This window comes from Oryzias latipes, chromosome 4 (assembly GCF_053564925.1).
Source record: "Oryzias latipes strain Hd-rR chromosome 4, Olatipes_Hd-rR_3.1".
Classification (NCBI taxonomy): Eukaryota; Metazoa; Chordata; class Actinopteri; order Beloniformes; family Adrianichthyidae; genus Oryzias; species Oryzias latipes.
In genome coordinates this window covers 5752065-5769077 of record NC_136240.1, presented here as the reverse complement: position 1 = coordinate 5769077, position 17013 = coordinate 5752065, and the positions used below count along the sequence as shown (strand labels likewise).

The window sequence follows — 17013 nt, the reverse complement described above, 5'->3', positions numbered from 1 at the left end:
TTTCATAGATTCAGAAATGCAATAAAAATGACAACTGTTTCTACAAATACAGGATGAAAACAGAGTATTAGTTGGCCAATGATGCTTCATGAAAGGAATAAATAAGTATGAGAAAGAATTACTGTGAAATTATGAGATAAACAGTCTGCTATGATTGTGTCATATGAGGTTGTGCAAGTTATTAGTTCTTGGTCTCAGTTTTTGTCAAATAATTTTCCCGTCAAAATGCGACTTATAGTCCAGTGCGACTTATCTGTGTTTTTTTCTACTTTATAATGCATTTTTGGGCTGTGTGCGACTTATGCTCCGGAGCGACTTATAGTCCGGAAAATACGGTAGTTGTTAAAAAAATAAAGGTTTCTACTTCACGGATTTTGCCTATCACGGGTTCTTTTTGGAACGTAACCCCCGTGAAAAACAAGGGTTTACTGTATATATATATATACATATATAGGAGAAGAAGGAGAAATGGAAAGGAGGAAGTGTATTGCCTGTACTGTTCTGCAACGACTGGATTAATAAACTTCATCTTAAAAGATTCACCGTGTAATCCGTCCATGACTTCACAACATAACAAGTGGCGACGAGGAGTCGTAGAGGATCTACTTGCTTACGAAATGGCTTTTGCTGCAACGCCATCTCCACCTCCTTTTCTCCAGTGCCCGGGTGAGCCTAGCATACCACGTGGGAGAAAATGTTCTGAAATTACCTGCTGGTGCTCGCAGTGTCGGGTGATGAATGGCCAGAGGAGAGAAAAAGAGCGCTTCTTCTACACACGCTGGGGACAGAAGGTCACACTTTCAGAACAAGGTACTACAATGGAGGATGCCATGACGGCTTTGAAAGCTCACTTCAATCCAAAGCGTAAAGCCGTTGCCCAGCGCCATGTTTTTCGAAAACGCGCCCAAAGTCCGACTGAATCTATCATGCAGTACGTGGCTGGTCAAAGAGATTTAGCTGCAACATGTGGCTTTGACGATAAGCAGGATGAAATGATCCGGGACCAACTAGTTGAACATGTACGTGGTCAACGCATACGTGAACGACTGCTGCTGGAAGCTGACTTAACATTGGATAAAGCTGTTGCACTGGCCACTCAAATTGAAGCAGCTACGGAGCAGGCCAGGTCGATTTCAAATTCCACCCTGACGGCTCCTGTGCATGCTGTTCACACGAAACCATCGGCTGACCGGAGGCGGTTCCTGAAGGCACGGCAAAAGACTCCACCTACACCCATACAGTTTACTGTGGACTCAGTCTCATCTGTTTCTATCATATCCAGAAGTAAGTATGAGACCCATTTCGGCAGTGATGCTCTGCAGTTTCCAGATGTTACTCTGGTTACATACTTTCACTCTCCTATACCTGTACTGGGATGTCTGCCTGTCACTGTGTCACGTGATGATGCATTTTATGCAACTAAGCTATTCATTGTGGACACTGGTACCACTTTACTAGGCATGGATCTCATCAAAGGACTGGGACTGCGTTTTGCTGTCGAAGGTGCCTGCCCACATTTACCACCTGCTCCTGTGATGCGTCTGTCATCTCAGCCTCAACAGCCCTCTCTGGGTTTTGCAACTAAGTTCGTACATAAAGTTAAAATCGCTGAAAGAGTCCCTCAAGTCAGACAGAAGCTGCGACGTTTACCTCTGTCAGTGCGAGATGCTGTGAGTAAAGAACATTTGGAAGCTGGGGTAATAGAAAAGATTGATGCATCTCCATGGGTTTTCCCCATTGTTGTCACAAGTCAGGTAACATCAGGATGTGTGTGGACTTGTGAGAACCGAAAAAAGCTGTTGTCATAGATAGTTATCCACTTCCACTCATTGATGAATTGCTGTCCAAACTTAGAGATGCAACTGTTTTCTCTACTCTTGACTTAGAGTCTGCTTATTTTCAGCTACCTTTGCATGAAGAAAGCAAAGACCTGTGTAACCTATACATGTATCAATATCTGAAACACAGTAGATATTTAATAGACACAGGGCTAGATCTGAAGACCTCTGGTTCAATTCTAGGAGTGGAGAAAGAGACTGAGGCTGAATTGCATTTGTTGGTACCATATAATTGAAAAAAACTAAGAAAGGAAACAAATATATTCACACACATAGAATGGCCATACAATATTTACAAGAAAAAATGATTCACATTTGTAAACATCCTTTTTTTCAAGAAAGTTCAGTTCTTCAAGATTCGACTCAACAGTTCACTCGCAAGAGTTTATAGTTTGTTGTAACGGCCAAAGAGTCCAACAGAGGGTAATCCAAAGTGAAGGATGGGGATTGTGTGAGTGTAAATATGAATGGCCGTGTAACTTAGTAGCAAGGGAACTGAAGGAAAGAAAAGAGGGTGCCTGTAAGAACCCTCCTACCTGTCATGGTTGCCTGTCAGTTACTCTCCCCCTCCCCCGCCTCTTCGGCTTTGGATGCGACCAGCTGATCTCACTCACCTCATCATTGCCTCTGCCTTCATAAGGATCCTGTGGATCATCAGTCGATGCCAGTTCGTTGTTCCTCCAACGGTGCTTAGTCTGGCCACGTCTAGTTCCTGTGTGTTGTCATGTTTCATGTTATTAATTGCTCCTCTCGCTCTGCCTCAGGATTATCCAGTTCTGATACTCACCTGGTCGCGATCTTCTGGTCTCACGTGCAGGGCTCCCTCTGCTAGACTCCTCCAGCCAGCCGATGCTCATCCCTCTGGGAAAACGCCATTACTCGCCTTCAGCCAAATTAAAACTCCTAAACTTTCCTCCTAGTCTCCTAGTCTCCTTCCGGGTTTCAGCATCTGGGTCACTCTGTTTTCTAGCCATACCATGACACTACCAGCCCGACCAGAGCAGGTGGAGTTCATAGGGTGGCTTCGGACTAGTTGTCCAGAGTTCAGGTTTGGTTCTGGGTCCTGGGCTGTTGCTCACCATCCATTATAATCATCTGACCAGTTCTGTTCTCTTAATTTCGTGTTGCGCGCTCGTCTCCGGACAAATGGGCACCAGTAGTCAGCTCCCATGTTCCGACGTTAGTTGCGTTAGTTTTCAGAAGGTTTATAGTGAAATGACGAAAAAACAAAACATTTAACGTACCTCCAGCTAAACCAGTGTTTTTCAACCAGTGTGCCGCGGCACACTAGTGTGCCGTGGGAGATGGTCAAGTGTGCCGTGGGAAATTGCCCTCATTAACTGATTTAACAACATTTCCCATCTCCAGGATTTCAGCTCTCTGTTCATCCAAACAGGCCTTGATAAAACACTGAGGAGTTAGGAATATAAAAGATCATAAAATACTTTTTCTTTGCGTTTATTTTATTTTATTAAAGACATTTTGATAACAATGACGTACCGCGATTCAGCTGCACCTTCGGCTTTAATTTGGAAAAGTCCCGTCCCGTCCCTTTAACTGTCTCCACCAATCATTCTTGGGGGGGTTAATCACATGTCATCGGTCTGACCAATCACAAGTGCTTAAAGTCTTCACTTCCTTGTCCCGATTTAGCTCGTAAAGTCGCTCAGTTCTAACAAAAATACCAGCTAAAGCTCGTATTTAGCGGTGTAGCTTTCCACAGAATCCGGTATCAGACCGTGGAACAAGTGAACAAAACAATGAAGCTCCGAAAAGCGATCTTCGGCCGTTTTATGCACTACATCTCCCATGATGCATTGGGTTGTGAGAGTGACTGCGCACATGGAGATCTGTTGTTAAACGTCTTGAAACCAACGAACACACATCAAACTGTTTTTAAATCTTCTACTTAACTTTTATTGCATCTTTTAGAAAAAAACAACTGCAACTTCCAGCTTTTTCTGCAACAATTATCACCCAAATGCATGTGAGATTGTGGAAGGGCTGTAGATCAATACAGACTATGAGTTTTTTTATTTTTTTTATTTTTGGATGCTGGTGTGCCGCAGGATTTTTTTTAAGGTTAAAGTGTGCCGTGGCTCAGAAAAGGTTGAAAAACACTGAGCTAAACACCCGAGACTTCCCCACACGCTTCTTCCGACAACCTTCCCACAGCTGTTTTTATTGGGTTCTGATTGTACGTGCCAAGTCACATGACCGTGTGACGTACCGACGCACGCAGTGTAGTGACGTCACCACACAGGAGATGCAAGAGGAGACTAAACGCAATTTTCCCACCCGAAAACACCCTCCCCCCTTTAGAAAATGCAAATCCGGTGCATGTTAAATGTCATAAACACGAGGCCGCGAAAGGGTGTCCACAGTGGAGGCACGCAGCACTTCGCTATACGCATCAACTAACCCATGAAAGAAATTGTGAACCACAGAGACTAGCGGATTACCCAATTCTGAATATTGCAAGTGATTGGGAGGGTGAGGTTGACGGCCGGTACGTCGGACAGTAGAACTAGAATCAACATCAATGTCTGGAGAGTTTAGTTCCTTAGTAATCGTCTCATGGGAGTTGAGCAAAAGCTCACTAGCCCTGAGTTCAAGTACTACCTCTACCTGGTCAGTGAGTTCTGGTCCTTCAGGTGGATTCTCAGGAACAACGATAAGTTGTACCTCTTCGGCCAAGTCCTCATCACCAGGCTCAGATTCTCCTCTCTCAGACTAATGAAATTTAGAATCTGCGGCGGAGTCCCCATTAGTAGCTAGGTCAATTTCCTCATCTGCATGCAAGTCTGGTCGCACAGTGGGGATCAACTGAGGGAGATCAACTGAAAGGGCAGGCCCAAGAGCAGTTGGTACAGGATGCTCTCTTCTGAAGGTGAATGAGGTAGGATGGATCAGAGATTGAGGTAAGCCCAACTCTACCTCTACACCTTCTTTATCGTTGCTTGGATCAGTGGTAGCTAGTGTCTGGCTCAGAGTTTGAGGACGATGCAGAGGAGTATCAACCAATGAGATATGAATATTTCCATCAAAAAAGGATATGGTAGGAAGAGATCTCTGTCCAGTGTGCGGGTCGGTCAGATTTTGGTTTCTGGTCGAACTGTTTAGACAGGTAAATCTCCAGCCCACTTCAAGACAACATAGACATCCTGCTCCCATTTGTCTTCAAGCTTGTGTTTGCCACGTAGCCTAACATTACGAACAAGTCTGTCTCCTTTCTACAAACTTGATGGTGTAACACGTCTGTCAAAGCAAAGCTTGTTCTTCTCACCCGCTTTAGCTGCATTCTTGGATGCTATCTAGAAGTTCCCTCCTGGATGAGACCGGAGGACCTCATCCTACTGGCTTTGAGATGTCAAATGGCCCTTCTGCAAAGGCAGACCAAAGGTGAAATCTATTGGAAGGCGTGGTGCTCGACCAAACATCAACTCATAAGGTGTAAAGCCGGTGACATCATTTTGAGTGCAGTTGTATGCGTGTACTAACGTCATCACATATTCCTTCCACTTCTGCTTCTGCTTCTGTCCTAGAGTACCAAGCATGCTGAGCAGCGTCCAGTTGAATCTCTCTACCAGATTTCCTCGAGGATGGTAAGGCGTTGTTCGTTTTTTTATTTTATTTTTTATTATTTTATTATTTTTATTTATTTTTGATCAACCTTGACTCGAAGTTTGGACCCTGGTCTGAATGTAGATGCTCCGGTATTCCATAACAGACAATAAAGTTCTCCCACAGGCATTCTGCCACAGTTTAGCCTTCTGGTGTGCGGTGGGTATGGCAATGGCAAATTTCGTAAAATGGTCAGTGAGTACGAGAATGTCTTTTGTATTGCTCTGATATGGTTCAAGTGAAAGATAGTCCATACAAAGCAATTCCAGTGGACAAGTGGTTTTGATGGTTACCAATGGTGCAGATCTTTCTTGGAAAGCTTTACGTCTCACACAACGACTGCAGGTCTTCACCTTTGACTCAACATCAGCCGCCATGTGAAGCCAGAAGAATCTGAAACATACCAGATCTAATTTTTGCTCGATACCCATGTGTCCCATGTCATCATGTAGGCTTGTCTAAACAAGGGACTTCAGCTCTTCGGGAAACACCAGTTGGAACAATATTTGTTCCCCCTCTTGTCTCCTTCGATACAAGATTCCCTCTTGTAGCTCAAGACGATTCAACTCACTTAGCAACAATGACAGGTCGGGAAGTTCATTCCGGGCAGTATGAGGTACTTTTTCTTCTGTCTCCATCTGGTGGATGACCTCTCTAATGACTGGATCAGCTCGTTGCTTTTCTCCGAGGTCTAGATGTGACATTGAGGGAAAAACTGGTAGTCCATTGTCAGTTTCACTGGCATAACAGTCTGGAATAGCTCCAGCGGACAGACTCAAGGATTCAACCAAGGTGACTGGGTTCTCTGTTGAACTGCACTGATGGTTGATGGCAAGACAACGATGACATATGGCAGACACAACATCAGGGTTAATGTCTTCCACATCACTGGGATCCGTAACATGCTCTTGCGTAAATTGGTTGATCAGATCTTGATCCTTCTGTGATGTAGTACCAGTCAGCTGGTTGTGAGGGCGGAGAGATAGCGCATCCACGTTGAGATTCTGTTTCCCTGCTCTGTACTGCAGTTTGAAAGTGTAGGTGGACAGAGCAGCAAGCCATCTGTGGCTGGTGGCGTCTAACTTTGTTGATGTTAGCAGGTAGGTGAAAGGAATATTGACAGTCACCACCACAAAGTTAGCTCCGTACACACTCCACTTCAACGCAAGAAATTCAAGCTTGTGAGCGGGATACCTTGATTCACTTGGTGACAGACCTCGGCTGGCGTAAGCAATCACTCTCAGCTGACCATCTTGCTCTTGATATAAAGCTGCACCGAGCCCTGTAGGGCTGGCGTCAGTGTGCAATATATATGGCACTTTTGGATAAGAAAACCCAAGAACTGGAGAACTAGTCAGCTTTTCAATTAGTGTTTCAAAAGCATGTTGACAGGCAGATGACCATCTCTTTCCAAAAGGCTGTTTGACGTCATGAACTGCCAGTGTGCTCGATTTTTTTCTTGGACTTGGAGGCAGGTGTATAGCCACGTGTAAGGTCATTCATGGGTTCTGCGATGGCTGCATATCCCTGGATGAACCTCCTGTAGTATCCAGCAAATCCTAGGAACGATTTGAGCTCTTTCAAAGTTTTTGGATCTGGCCAGGATTTTAGAGCCTTGAGCTTTTCTGGATCAGTTTCCACTCCTTTCTCCGAGACTATGTGTCCAAGATATCACACAGATGTCCGGAAAAACTTGCACTTTTCCGGGGATAATTTCAGAACATATTCTTTTAAACGGTTGAGCACTCTCAGGAGTCTCTGCTCTTGTGCTTCCAGGGAGCTTGAGAACACAATGAGGTCGTCAAGAAAAACAAGTACTTCCTTCAAATGATGATCTTCCACACATTTTTCCATTAATCGCTGAAAGGTACTTGGTGCGTTAGTCACTCCCTGGGGCATACGATTGAACTGCCAAAATCCAATTGGCGTCACAAATGCAGTCTTCTCCTTGTCAGACTCCTCCATCTCAATTTGATAGTAGCCTGATTTTAAATCAAGCACACTGAACCACTTTGAACCGTTTAATGCTGAAAACGACTCCTCCAAGTTTGGCAGGGCGTAGGCATCTTTAACAGTCTGTAGGTTCAGTTTGAGTTAATCAATACACAACCTAATGTCCCCGTTCTTCTTACGGACCACAATAATAGATGATGAGAATGGAGACTCTGATTCCCTGATGACACCAGCCTTTAGATGACGCACTGCCTCGACTTCTTGAGGATGAATGGGTCAGGCTCTATGCTTGAAGGGTGTTTTGTCATACAGTTTTATTCAATGTTTCACCTTGTCAATGCATCCGAAATCCAAGTGAAAAGACTTCAGGAATCTCATTAAGCTTGGACATGATCCTTTCCTTCCACTCTGGAGGAATAGGAGATTCAGAGATTTCTTTCCAGAGGATGGATGATCTTGGGCCACTTTGTGTGACAGGATCTGAGGTGATAATTCAAGTTCGGCAATAGTGGAGAATGGTGGGATTGTTACCTCGGACTCATTGGCGAGTCTGACAGGAATCTTCTCATGGGATTGGCTTGGGAGGACAATGAGTGAGTTTTTAACACACAGCCCACCTGGCAGTGGTGAAGCTGGGTACTCCACAAGCGCCCATTGACCGGGAGCTGGCATGCTACTGTACATGGAGCCAATGGCGATGATCGTCTGCCCAGCAGGGATAACAACTGGAGATTTAGTGGCTAATCTCACAACCCCATCGATGCCTGCCTGGTGTTGCTGGTGACGTATCTGCAGCAGTTTAAGCGTAGCCTTGTAACCATCAGTAGCTGGCTGGAACTCTGCATACTCACTTCCAGTGTACTGGCTGTATAATGACTCCAACGTATTCATGCTGATCAATACTGGGGATGAATGTCCAGTTTTGATGTCAGGAACAAGTGCCAGAGTAACAACATCATAGGCCGCTCCCAGGAAGTCTTTTGGGAACGTAGACATCATCTCCACATATCCAAGGTATGGAATTGCTTGTCTGGCAGCCCCTTCAATTTGCAATAGATCATGTAATTGTTGCTGAATATAGAATGAAACCAGAAGTTTCATGGTCACGCGGGATTTCAGAGGGACCCAGACGCTGGAACCCGGAAGGATACTCGGAAACGAGAGGTAAGTGCTAGAGGATTTAATTCTCTGAAGGAGAGTCTGTAACAGAGTTCTTAATGTTCTTGATGTGGCGTGACGGCTGACTGGAGGGTTGAGGCAGATGAAGCTTGAGCATGTGGATTCCGCTGGATCCGTAAGGAGGATGGAGAGTGAGGCTGGTGAGCTGCGACCCGATGGAATACTCGTGACGAGGATCCCTGAGAGTGGAACGGAGAGGCACAAATTAGCTAGGCAAAAAACCAAGGTGAGATACAAGACACGTGAGAGCCAGACTATGCACCGTGAGAGGAACAACGAACTGGCGTCGAAGAAAGGTCCTGGATCTCCTTAAGAAGGCAGGGATGATGACGAGGTAAGTGGAACCAGCTGGTAGCTTCCACGGCAGAGCAGGAAGGGGGAGGAGGCAGGTAACAGACAGGGGCACCATGTCAGGAAGGGTTGTAACTTGCGACCCTGTATCGAGGAGACGTTTACATTCTGCATTAGCAATCTTAATGTTGGCTGTGCAACGAGAACCAATTAAACCTTTTGGTTATCGAGATGGAACATTGCAGCTGCGTTGCCTTGGTTCATCATAAATCTCAGTTTAATTCTTCATATAGTTCTACTTTTGGTTGGGACATTGCAGGTCCACAACAGTTCCAGTTTGCCTCACAACAGGAACTGGATCTAGTTTAAAGAGTTCATTGTGGGATTAAATTCTTCTTGCTTGTCGTTTTGCAAATTGCTTCCTCTTGAGTGCTACGAGAGCAGAGTTTGGGGGGTTCTCACAATTAGGTTTGATATGGCCATCTTCACCACATCTATAACAGTATCCAACCCTAAACCTTTTCACCAGCATCTTGAAAAGTGTCTAGGAACTTTGCATATAATTCTTCACCATCCTGTACGACGCCATTTGCTGAGTCAAGAGTGTGAAGATAAGTGATCGGTGGAGTATCTGGTGACAGATGTTTCACCATATCAGCAGCGGGTGGTAGCAAACTCTAGAAAGTTTTAAGTGAGCGTTGTAAATCGGACACTGCAGAATCTTTAAATAATAGTTCCATGCTGGATCTCCAGGTGTCGTAGTCTGTTTTGTTCTGAGGACGAGGCACTCTTCCTGAGAAAACTCTGACACGTTGTGCAGAAAAGAGTTCTGTGCTGTCTTCGTTCTTTACTATATGTTCCACTATAAAGCGTTGGATTTCAGGTGGATTCAAATCATGCTGCGACATAGCTGGCAGTGAGTGTCGTGGTGGATTCAAATCACTGGGATCAGATTTGATTGTCGGCTGGCCTCCACTGGGGTTCTCACCAGCGGCACCTGGGATACTTTGATGACCAATATTGATGACAGAGGGCAGTGTAGTGACTGGTGCAGCAGTTAACGGCGCCCTCTACCTGTCCTCTGTTGCATTCTCGGCCTCATCAGAACTAGGATGGAGCTGGCCAACAGTTTGACCAAGCAGAGGCATCACCCTATTTAATACCACAGAAAATCTTGCCCTGTAAGCTTTGCTATTTTTTGCAACTCTTCCAGGTACGTTTTAGTTTCCATTTTGCCTATTCCTTCTGCACAGACCATAGACAAATCTAAAATTTCATACGTCACCATGTCATCTTCACAAATATATGTGTAAGGCAAAATCTTTCGCAACGCAACGAGTGGCGCACCTGAACTGAATTCAACCACAATTGATTGATCGAAAAGTGATTTGGACACGTCAAAGAGTTTGATCTTTGAAATTGAACCAAAATGTTTCAAAAATTGAACAACTTCATCATCAGTTTCTGTTCTACTCGCGTCTTGTATCAAAACCAAGTTAGGGATTTTAATACCACGTTTTTCTAATGTTTCCATGTCTTTCTCCAATGTAAAAAGAACCATTTTATTCAACTTACTCCACTCCTAGCTAGCTCACCACAAATTATGTAACCTATACGTTTATCAATATTTGAAACACAGTAGATATTTAATAGACACAGGGCTAATAATTGATGTTATTTCCGCTTGATCCACAGCAGTGAAGCAGTCTAATGTTACAGAGGTTTCTATGGATGCCTCCATTTCTACCGCTTCAGCCTGTTCTGGGCTGATAGTAGGAATAACTTGATTTAATTTATGTCTAATATTTGAGATTTTACTATCGAAAAATGTAAGAAAATCATCAGAGCTGAGAGAAACAGGAACTTGTGGTTCTAATGAGCTCTGACTGCAAGTTAATTTAGCAATAGTGCTAAAAAGAAATCTTGGATTGTTTCCATTCTCTGATATTAAGGTTGAATAGTACTGGCTTCTAGCTCTACGCAGAGCTTTTTTATAATTTAATAGGCTATGTTTCCAGGTATTCAGAGACTGCTCTGAACCTGAGCGGCGCCATTCTCTTTCCAACTTACGGGTTTCTTGTTTAAGAGAACGAGTTTCAGCGTTAAACCACGGTGCTACTCGGTTTTGTCTGACGAACTTAGGTTTCAAGGGGGCAACAACATCGAGTGTACTCCTGAGGGCTTGTAAGGCATCATTAACAAAGTGGTCATTTATACTAGGACTGATGCTATGGGAGCTGGACTCAGAGTATTTTCTCAGAATATCACTAAGTACTGGCTGAACTGTGAGTTTAAATTCAGACACAGAACGGTCAGTTAAGGTTCTTCTAAGCTGTTTCTTATTCACTGGGGCAGAAGGATGTTCCAGTGTAAACTGGAAGGTAATCATAAAGTGATCAGAAATTATGGGGTTAAGAGGAAGGACACTCAGCTGGTTGATCTCTATACCATGGGTTAGAACAAGGTCCAGGGTGTGCTTATGACAGTGAGTGGGTTCATTCACACTTTGGGTGAAACAAACATCATCTAATAAAGCTGCAAAAGCCTTTCCTAGACAGTCACTGGGGTCATCAACATGAATATTGAAATCCCCTATTATTATAGTTTGATCAGAATCTATAGGAAGTCGGAAAACTCAGTTAAAAATTCTGAATATGGGCCGGGGGGGCGATAAATAATTATGAGTAAAACAGGTTTTCGAGTTTTCCTGTTAGGGTGATTTATAGACAATATGATGTTTTCAAATGAATTATAAGCATTTTTAACTTTAGGGTTGAGAAGTAAGCTAGACTGTGATAGTACTGTCAAACCACCTCCTTTCCCTGAAATCCTGGATTTCTGATAGATAGCATAAGTGGGTGGGGGGGGGGGGGTGTTTGCTTCATTCAATCTAACATAGTCATCCTGATGGAGCCAAGTTTCTGTTAAGGCTAAAAGACTAAGGTTTTTATCAGTAATTAACTCGTTGACTAAGAGGGACTTGGAGGAATTGGATCGAATGTTTAATAAACCACATTTAATTACATCATAATTGTGCTTGTGAGAACTGCTGTCTGTCACTTTAAGGTTTCTATGACGCGCTCCTTTTACTTGTCTTTCAGCACAAAAGCTAAAGCTAGGGCCTGCTTGACTTTCCCTGCATGGGTATTGCACCAGCACTAACCCTAAGGGAGGCTCAGAGGAGCGTTTTACACTGCTGCTCTGCGCCCGGGTCTCGTCTCTGGATTGTCAGGTTAACAGACTAAGGCTAGCAGAAATGTTTCTAGAAAGAAGAGCGGCACCGTCCCGAGTGGGATGGACGCCGTCTCTCCGCATGAGACCGGGCTTCCCCCAAAACGCGCTCCAGTTATCCACAAAACCAACGCCGTTTTCTGGGCACCATCTAGAAAGCCAGCGGTTAAATTATGAAAAGCGGCTGTACATTTCATCATTGACTAAGTTCGGCAGGGGACCAGAGAAAATTACAGTGTCGGACATTGTCTTAGCCAGTTTACACACCGAAGTTACGTTTAACTTAACCACCTCTGATTGTCTCCGTCGGGCATCATTACCGCCTGCGTGAATCACGACTCGACGGAACCTGGACTTACTCTGAGCTAACATCCTAAGGTTCCCCTCGATGTCACCAACTCTGGCCCCCGGATAACAGCTGACTGTAGCCGCTGGGAGCTCCACGTTTCTAACTTCATAAGAACCTATAACCAGAGTTGAGTGTTCAGTGGGTGTGTCGCTGAGGGGGGAGAACCTATTATTAACGTGGAGTCTCGGGTGCTCTAAGTTTTTGCGTTTAGCACTATGTTTCCTCCCAACCGGTACAAACCCCTGACTGTCTCCCGGCTGTTGGGAGGGCGCTGGGGTGCTAACTAAGTTAGCCCTGGTAGCGCGGCCCGCGCTATGAGTAACGACCTGGGTAGCCGGCTTAGCTTCCACTGTGCGGAGCCGCGCTTCCAACTGCTCCAGCCTCGCCTCCAAGTCTAACACAAGACTACACTTAACACACCTACCGCTATCTTCACTAAAGGAGGCAGGATCGTCACTAAACATATGGCACATGGGGCAGGAGAGAGGAGGAGAGGCGGAAAGACTGGTGGCCATGCTAGATTCTAAGCTAAGGCTAGCGGTGTTTAGGTAAAGAGAAGTGGTTTATTTAGCAAAATGAGAAAAGTGAAAAGTGAACAGCAAGCGGTTTAACAGTAGTGTATTTGCTACTAAAAGGTGCTAGATGTGAATATTAACCCAGATAACCCTTAAAGTAAGCAATAGTAGTCAGGCTATTGCCAAACAAGAGGACAGCAGTCACACACGACTAGAACTGCGAAAGGCTCACCCGGAAATGACGTCACAGGAAGAGGTTCAACCCTAGGAGTGGAGAAAGAGACTGAAGCTGAATTTCATTTGTTGGTACCATATAATTGAAAAAAAACAAAGGAAAGAAACAAATATATTCACACACATAGAATGGCCATACAATATTTACAAGAAAAAAATGATTCACATTTGTAAATTATCCTTTTTTTCAAGAAAGTTCAGTTCTTCAAGATTCGACTCAACAGTTCACTCGCAAGAGTTCATAGTTCGTTGTAACAGCCAAAGTGTCCAACAGAGGGTAATCCAAAGTGAAGGATGGGGATTGTGTGAGTGGAAATATGAATGGCCGTGTAACTTAGTAGCAAGGGAACTGAAGGAAAGAAAAGAGGGTGGCTGTAAGAAGCCTCCTACCAGCCCGACCAGAGCAGGTGGAGTTCATAGGCTGGCTTCGGACTAGTGGTCCAGAGTTCAGGTTTGGTTCTGGGTCCTGGGTTGTAGCTCATCATCCAACATAATCACCTGACCACTTCCGTTCTCTTAATTTTGTGTGCACGCTCGTCTCCGGACAAATAGGCACCAGTAGTCAGCTCCTATGTTCCGACGTTAGTTGAGTTAGTTTTCAGAATGTTTATAGTGAAATGACGAAAAAAAAAACATTTAACGTACCTCCAGCTAAACACCCGAGACTTCCCCACACGCTTCTTCCGGCAACCTTCCCACAGCTGTTTTTATTGGGTTCTGATTGTACGTGCCGAGTCACATGACCGTGTGACGCACCGACGCACACAGTGTGGTGACGTCACCACACAGGATATGCAAGAGGAGACTAAACGCAATTTCCCCCTCGGGGTTACACCTGACTGCCTTTAACACCCATGATGGTTTGTTCAGATTTTGCAGAGTGATGTGAGGGGCAACTCAAAGTGAGCATGATGCTGTTCTTGCTGCAGTGCTAAAACGGTTAAAAGAGTCAGAGTTACAGCGAAACAAAGACAAATGTCAGTTTAACAGGTCCAGTTTGTGTTTCTTAGGTCACACCGTTACACCACAGGGCATTCAACCTACTGATGATCACCTCTCTGCTATCCTCAATGCACCACCCCCTTCTGATGTAGCTACACCTCATTCTTTTCTAGGACTGGTGTCATGGTACAATAAATTCATGCCAAAATTTGCTACCATGGTTGAACCTTTACTTGCTTGCATTCGTCAAAGAGTTGAGTTTCAATGGTCAGAAAACGCAAAGCAGAGTTTTCAGAGCGTATAAAGAGCTCTAGTTGTCAGTCCAGCCTTGGCTTTGTTTGATCCATTTTTGCAGACTTTGTTTCTGCTTCTGCTGCATTTCCTGAGTTGTGTGCCTCATGCTTGCAACTCGAGAAGGGTTTTTCTCGTTCATCTGCTGCATTGCCTGAAAATGTGTGTCCATACTTCAAGTTGAGGGAGGAGTTTTTCGTACAACCTGATTATGTGTTCAGAGGTTCTCGGCTGGTTGTTCCAGTCAGTTTACATCATCAACTAATCATTTTGGCATTGTAAAAACCAAGCAGAGACTCAGAGAATTGTGCTGGTGGCCTGGCATGGATAACCAAGTGACACAACACGTTAAAGGGTGTCAACTCTGTCAAAGTAGTGATAAAACTGCAGTTCCTGGTGCAGCTCCACTTGTACCAGTGCCATTTCCTTCCTCGCCATGGGACAAGGTGGTAATTGATGTTGTGGGTCCTTTTGAGACTGCTGCTTGGGAATGTAAGTATGCAATCACACTGGTGGATAATCTGTTGCGGCTGTGGTCGTATTTGTTTTTTTTAGTTCTGTTTGTTCTGTGTATTTGATTTGAATCAGAGTGGGACTTGTGTTTTTTGTGGCTCTTTGTGTGTGTGTGTGTGTGTGTCTATGTGTGGTTATTTTCAGGTATGCTGGAAAGGGTGTGGCCTCCATTTGGACCATAGCGGGTGGAGGCAGCCTTTAAAAGCACCACATGGACCTCCAGTCTGGGAAAAGGGAGCCTTGCAGCAACAAGTCTCCATTGCAGCTTGGCCCTCTTCGCCATTTTGTTTTGGACTTCACCACCTGTTTAGTTGCGTGTTGCACTTTAGTGTTGCGTTTTAGTATTTTGTAGTTTTTGTGGTGTTGTGCCCACTCTATTTAGTCTTTTGGTTTGTAGTTATGTTAAGTGAAGCTGTAGGGGTGAACTGCCATTTTCTTTAGAACTCGTTTTCTCCTGTTTTTGTTAGTCTAGGGAGGTTAGTGTGTTCTCATTGATTTTCCTTTTCTTTCATTTACAGGTAAGATTGTGCGTTTCAATTTGGTGGGGTTTTGATTGTTATTTTGGCCTTGGTTCACCCTGAAGCCTTTTTACATCACTTTTAGTTATTGCTGGTTGTTTATTTATTTGTAAATGTGTTATATTTTGTATGGAGACATTCGCTTGGTGTTTTTGTTAATTCAAATTTGGTAGCAAAACCTTTATTTTGTATGTTATGCTCCTCTAGGGCCCCTAGACATTAAAGACAACATTATCACAGTAAATGACCAGAAGTGGGATTTGCAGCTTCTGTTATGGCTCAGACAGTGATTTCTTTTCTTACTTAAGTTTTCAGCAGGTTTGGAAATCCAGGGACTGTTATTTCTGTTGATGGAAGTCAGTTTACTTCTGCTGAGTTTGCTGCGTTCCTGCACTCCAGAGACATAAAGCACATTCAAACTTCAGTTTACCACCCTGCTGCAAATGGTGCAGTTGAAAGGTTTCACAGAGTGCTTAAGAGTTGTATTCAGTCTGCCATTCTTGAAAGAAAACCTTGGCGTCAGACTGTGACAGACTTCCTTCAAGTCTATCGTTCCACACCTCATTCTACCAATGAGGTTGCTCCCTGTGAACTGCTTCTCGGGAGAAAAATGAGAACTCTCTTACATGTCCTGCTCGCTGACCCTAGGGACAATGCTGTGACTCGGTTGGCTGACTCAGTAGCAGCTAAACAACCCAAGATGAAGCTTTACACAGATAAGAGACGTGGTGCTCGTGTTCCTGTTTTTCAAGAGGGAAAGTGTGTCCGTGTTCTGAAGCCAACACATGTTCCAAAAGCTCACCAGACATTCTCTGAGCCATTACGAGTCTTAAAACAGTCAGCACAGGGAACTTATTTGTTAGAAGATGGCATGCTTCACGTTTGACTCGTTCCTACATTCCTGTGAAAAATGTTTCTGAAACCCCTGCATTGGATTTGCTTCATGTGGAACCACCTGTTGTGGTTCAGCCAAACAGGGGTTATGAATTTTCTGACAAACCAGAGGTATGTCTGAATAAACCCCTTTTGTAATCGAGGCCAAACTTTATTCATTTTAATCGTATTTGAAAATCGGACCGGACGGAAATGGACAGGAGGAAGGAAGAAAGAGGGATATTAGAGAGGGGGGGTAGGAAGGTGATTATAGGGGGTGGGGGAGAACCATGAAACAGCATAAGACAACAAGTTTCTGGATGTTTATCATTACAGTAAGCTTCAGATGTAATACAAATCTAGAAGGGGCGGGGCCTGTCCACATACATACTAAAATTAATGTTATAAATATACCTGTTGGCTGCCAAAATGTCCACATGTCACCATACAGATAATGTTCACACACACATACTTATGCCTTCAAACCAACTATGTGAGATATTTCATTCGATCAAACAAACTATTTGTGCAAAGGTGAGCTAACACCTGTGGTTAAGTGAGTGTTTATGTTCTTCTAAAATGGATGGTGGAATGTGAAAAGAAGGAGAGAGAGTGCCCAGCCATCCCCACACCAAGACCCCTGCCGCAGCAGCCGCGGCAGC

At 44.3% G+C, this 17013-nt stretch overlaps 1 long non-coding RNA gene across 1 annotated transcript; it reads right to left on the bottom strand.

Moving 5' to 3' along the window:
* Nucleotides 1-8580: 8580 nt before the first annotated feature.
* Nucleotides 8581-9000, bottom strand: LOC144991984 (uncharacterized). The gene is made up of 2 exons (XR_013655692.1): nt 8857-9000; nt 8581-8773 (listed from the first exon to the last, which is right to left on the bottom strand). It is a non-coding gene; the product is annotated as an uncharacterized LOC144991984 (long non-coding RNA).
* Nucleotides 9001-17013: the final 8013 nt, after the last annotated feature.